The sequence below is a fragment of the Camellia sinensis genome, chromosome 5, assembly GCF_055761805.1.
Source record: "Camellia sinensis isolate YWXY chromosome 5, ASM5576180v1, whole genome shotgun sequence".
In the NCBI taxonomy this organism is placed as follows: Eukaryota; Viridiplantae; Streptophyta; class Magnoliopsida; order Ericales; family Theaceae; genus Camellia; species Camellia sinensis.
The window spans coordinates 208,576,199-208,581,974 of record NC_138965.1 but is presented as its reverse complement, the minus strand read 5'-3'; the positions used below and the strand labels follow the sequence as shown (position 1 = coordinate 208,581,974).

At 33.0% G+C, this 5,776-nt stretch overlaps 1 long non-coding RNA gene across 7 annotated transcripts; it reads right to left on the bottom strand.

Annotated features, from left to right (window-relative positions):
- Window positions 1–1,765: 1,765 nt before the first annotated feature.
- LOC145791168 (uncharacterized) lies at window positions 1,766–4,910 on the bottom strand. Of its 7 annotated transcripts, none has more exons than XR_014330966.1 (6): window positions 4,584–4,910; window positions 3,515–3,608; window positions 3,304–3,415; window positions 2,683–2,732; window positions 2,497–2,582; window positions 1,766–2,028 (listed from the first exon to the last, which is right to left on the bottom strand). It is a non-coding gene; the product is annotated as an uncharacterized LOC145791168 (long non-coding RNA). The 7 variants fall into 7 exon arrangements; XR_014330965.1 differs by having other exon boundaries at window positions 2,470–2,582; window positions 4,584–4,891; XR_014330971.1 differs by having other exon boundaries at window positions 2,470–2,582; window positions 3,493–3,608; window positions 4,584–4,890.
- Between the last annotated feature and the right edge of the window lie 866 nt (window positions 4,911–5,776).

Here is a 5,776-nt window from a genome sequence, read left to right as displayed (position 1 = left end):
GAACAAAAATGCCTCGACCTTGCTGGGACGGACACACTTTAAGTAAGGTCCAGTGAAGGATTTTTTGTACAATACTAGTGATGGGGACAGCCAAAATCACTGTGACTTTGCTATAATTTTGTTGGCTTCTTTTTTTTCTTTAAGTAAGATGCCATCTTTTAAAAACACTATAATGGGATCCATCTAGGAAGGGCCTCGATCTGTGCAACATGCTTCGGTTGCTTCCGATTCTTCAATACTTGGTCTGGGTAGGAAGTCAATTAACAATGGGTGTGGGATAGACGTATCTTCTATTGACGCAAAACCGGCCACCTCATCTGCTTTACTATTTTCCTCTTGATCGATTTGCTCTATCCATACTACTTCAAACTTCATGATCTTCTTTCTGACCAACTCTTGGTACTTGGCCATTCTATCATCCTTTGCTTTGTAGTCGCCCAAAATCTGGTTTACTACCAGTTGGGAGTCATTGTATACCATCAGCTCGGTGGCCTTCATGCGAAATGCTTCAAACCTGTTAATAATGCTTCATACTTTGCCTCGTTGTTGGATGTTGGAAAGCCAAGGTTGACTGCCTATTCAATTGTTAGGCCATCTGGTGAGATGAGGACGATGTCAAGTCCTGCACCGTGCCTATTGGATGCTCCATCCACGAAGAGTTTCCATATCTCTTTGATGAATAGCTTCCAGTAAGTGGAGGGATCTGATGATGTCTTGGGATCAAGGGCGTTAATGATGCCCTCTTCCAGGTTATTGTCTGCCACTGGAATTTGCTTCTCACTGTCTAACTGCCTCAAGACTTTATTTTTGAGTGTGTCCTTGCGATAGTGCTGCAATCTGTTCTTTTTTTCCTCTCTGCAGGGCTGAATGGTTCGTTATGCAGTTGAGCGTCCTGCTTTGGGGCTGCATTATCCTTGCGGCACTTTCCACCATTTTTTTGGTTGCCTCGGTCAAGTTAATCGAGCAAACATGATGGCTGCCTGGTGCAAACTCAGCCACAAAATATGCCAAAGCTTGGGCCTTTATCATGGTTTTTGCACTACAACAAAATGGTTCTTTAATGACAAAATCACTTCGTCTCCAATAGTGAAATTTTCATTATCAAATTGATCTGTGACGAAATAATTTCGTCACCACATTCGTCATCAATTCGTCGTCACTAAAAGTACCTGATGACGAAAATTTATTTTGTCACCTATTATTGGTATTTGGTGACAAAATATTTCGTCACTAAATGTTAAATATTTTGTCACCTATAACGTCCATTTCGTCACTAGAATTAAATAAAATTTTATTATATTTGTTTTGGGTGACAAAATATTTCGTCATTAAAAATAGAGATAGAATTTTTAGTGACGAAAATATCGTCACCAAAAGATGGAAAAAAAAGACCCTTCAGTGACGAAAACTTTTGTCAACAAATATTTTAATTTAGTGATGAAATAGTGAAAATGTGTGACGAAATTATTTGTTGGGATTAGAAAGTTTTAGTGTCAATTTTTTTTTTGTCGCCAATAATAAATAAATTTTAAAAATTAGGGGGAAGGGTTATATTTGCAATTTATATATTTTTTTCAATAAACAATACCTGTACATTTTAATAATCTATTAAATAAAATATCTAATACAAATCAATATAAAATCAAACTGTTCATTATCATAGAACAACCCAAGCAAAATACATGTCTCATAGTATCAAGAAATTAATATATAACATCCAAACTATAACATCTATTCTAGTAAAATAAAAAACTACAACACAATCAAAATAACTTGTGCATTTTAATAACCTGCTAAATATAATATCCATTACAAATCATTACAAAACCTGTTCATTTTAATCTATTCAATAAAATATCAACAAAAAGATAGGATCCATCACAATATAATCATAACCCACAACAACATAGTCAAAATACATGTTTGGTAATATCAACAAAAAGTACAACTACACTGTGATGGATGTGTCTGGTAATATCAACAAAAAAACTCTTGCTATGCAGGTTACCAAATTCGTTCATCTCCAATCTGCCATTTAAAAAAGAAAAAAAAAACGACAACAACAACAAAAGGTTAAGGTAACCATTCACTAAATATGTTAATATGCAACGTAGAAGAGAAAAAATAAAAATTTCAAAGAGAATAGTTCTTTCACACAATATATTCCTACAGACTATTTGGATTGCACTTTACATCAATTTCAAACAGTCGACTTTAAAGTAAGAAAAAGCACTCAAAAGCTTATGATGTGGATTTTACAAAAAGGAAATGATAAACTTCTACTTAATTTGTTGTACAGGAATCAAAGTCATCACACTAACTTCACTAATTGGGAAGAGGTGCTGCAAGGCAACTGCCATTGAATAACACAATTCAAAATATTCTCAAGGATTTATAAGACAGAAATTGGAGGTTCTAGAGGATAGAGAGATTCATCATAAAAACAGAGAACAATTGAGTGAACATTACCAAGAGCATTAAATGCATGGACTCAACTGTTTACAAAGAACAATTGCCAAATGACTTTGGATCTCATCATGTTCACTTGAGACCTCGGAATCCAAGATCGTGGAGCCAAACACCTGACAAAAGATCAAAAAGAACCAAATGAGCTGCAGAGACACGTTAATATTGAAAAAATATATAAACCAAAACATTTAAACTGGTCTAGAGCATTAGTACCAACAGTATGTGCCAATCCCATTTGGTATTTAATCCTCTCTATTCATGACCTGCATACAAAGAATTCAAATAATCACTAGAGGACTATATACAGAGAAAGAAAACAGAGAATGTTGGTGAAGGGACCGCAACAATGCAGACTAGAAACCATGGAAATAATACCCATGACAAATGGTATTTTAAAACTAACCCGAAGAAGCTATAAATGAACTTAGAAGTGGTGTTTCTAAACTTACTAACATTGATGACAAAATAGAAATTTGATTTTTTGAAAGAAAATGGTCTAGAGACCACACACATATACGTATATGAGCAAAAATCGTAGGCCACCATAACCACAACCTGCTAACTAACAACCCAGAACCTACATATCATGGCCAACTGCGCCCAAAACCAACTCCCCCACAAATATATGAAGACTAACGCTGTGTTTATTTGAGAGATTTGGAAAAAGATTTAGAAATAGAAAGGGAAAAAATGTGTGAAATTATGTAAAATATAGGTATATTTTATTCACATTTCACCTACCTTTTTTCTTTTCCTTTTCAAATCCCTTTCCAAATCTCTCAACCAAACCCAACGTAAAGAAAAAATTAACCAGAGAAATAGGAAATTACATACGAGGAACTTCAAAATCATCTGATGGTTTAATTATTGCAGATACTCTGGCAGCTTTAGAAAATGTCATTAAATCCACATTTGACCATTCAACTTTCAAGCTTCCAAACATACCCTACAAATTCAATTCCAATAACATCAAAAATACCAACTCTAGATGTCCATAATGCAGTCAACTCAAATATTTCTTACATTACACTTTATATTGACTCACAATTCCCCTGCTGTATTTCTTGCCAGCTCCAAGGAAACTCAAGATGAATATTAAACGAAGTGGCCAAGGAAACAACAGCCCCCTCAAATTAAACCTAATACACAACATTGTCACCTGCTTATGAAACCAAGGATACAAAGAACATGGGTAGCTAAATCATACTCCTCTTCATGACTACGTAAGTCCAAACCTCAACAGATTTGTAGCTTCCTCTTATCACATTATCATCACTTAGAAATACATTTTCCTAAAAAAAAAAAGGCATATTCCACAAAACAGTTCTGCTAACATGGATTGTCAGTAGTACATCATGAAGAAAACTAGCTCAGAATAAAAGCATAGGAAGATCCTAGATGGAACAGCAACAGAAATAGCAACACACGTAGTACAACTAATACGATGATACATGGCAATTAAAAATTGCAAAAACAGAGGACTACCCATTAATGCTGAAATACCAGCTAGGAATTAAAAATATAATGGAAAAAATAAATATCGTCCAAGACATGATAATGGCTTGATTTTTATGATTAATTAATTTCTTGACATAATTCAAAATATGCATTTAAGCTTAAATTTGAATTGTCCATTGGAGTTTTTACCACAACAAGCCAAGCAAAGCTACTAACTTTCTTGAATTTGTAAGTCTCAAGTAAGGCAGAACCAGTGTCTGTTTAAAGAAATCAATAACATGCTTGTACGAATTCATAACATAGATGTAAATAAACCAATTAAGTTGGACATCAACAATAGTCTTGGCAGTAATTGAAACCTTCATAGATACATACTAGTGACACCAAAATAGAAGCCAACAAAAAAATAAAATAAAATAAAAAAACTTTAACAACATCAATTCCAAAAACAATTGAAGTTAAGAGACTTGGTAAATTGACATTATTAAGTCCCATTTAAACATTCATAACAAGCATCCAAGTTAAACACTAAACCCCAAATTAAAAAGCCCCAAATGTTGAAATTGAAAAACCCGAAACCCTAATTTTCAAATTGAAAAGCCTCAAATCAAAAAGCCTCAAATCAAAACTCAAAACTCTAGTATCTAAACATGCACCTAAAATTGGACGGTGGGCAGGAGAGGTGCGAGAGCTCCGGTCGGAGGGAGAGGTGAGACGACTTCATTTGTTTCACTCGTGGGTCTTCGTCGACCGGAGGGAGAAGCGAAAATAAACCGGGCTGCGAATGAGGTAACTCCGAAGGACTGCTCGAGCGACGCAATGGCTGTCACGAGTGAAACAGTGGTTGTTGCTCCAAAGGACTGCACTTTTCTCCGTCTGTCTTCCCTCTATCTCTTCTTCATCTTCTCTCTCTCTCTCACATCTCCCTGCTAGTTGTTCTCTATTTTTCCCTTTTCTTGTTTTTGTTTTCTTTGTTTTGTTTTGTTTTTTTTTTTGTTTTTTTTTTTTTTTTTGGGATAGGGAGTAGAAATTTAGGCAAGACGAAATTTTAATTTAGGCAAAATTTTGGAGGGCTTGTTTCAAATATTGAAAATAAATTTGAGACAAAATTTTATAGTAAAAATTGGTTTTAATTTATATATTTTTTTTATGTTTTATTATTTATGTTTGTAATTTTACTTTTATTAAAGTTTAATTAATATTTTGAATGAAAATAAATAAATTTAAGAAATTTTATGATTTTCATCAATAAATAATAATTTTATTAAAAAATAATAATTATTATATTCTTAATAATTTATTATTTAATTATTAATATTTTTTTGAACTGATTATTAATAGTTATTTCAAATCGTAACAAATTTAATTATTATTAAGAAACATTCAAAATTACGTAGTTTTGATACAATATATGACATTTTTCTTTATGTGACCACAATTTATTAGCCACCAAAAGTTTTGAGATCTCGTTTTTTTTTTTTTTTTGCCCTCTCCCACCATTACTTTCCGCTATCATATTTTTTTTTTGTTGCAAAAAATTACCTATTACTACCAAAATGTTGTTGGTCACAAAAAAACACAACTTATTAGTGACCAAAAAAATGTTAGTCGCAGAAATTTGGTTCAATTTTATTTTTTATTGATTTTACGCATTTGGTGACGAAATTTGGTTTTCCTCTTTAAAAATAATACATTTGGAGATGAATTTATTTCCTCTCTAAAATTTTTTTACAATGGTGACGAAAGATTTCGTCTCCAAAATGGCACCAAATCTTCCACCAAATTTTCCAAGGGTGAGAAATTGTGTTTGTGACGAAAAATAAAATTTAGAGACGAATAAATTTTTTGT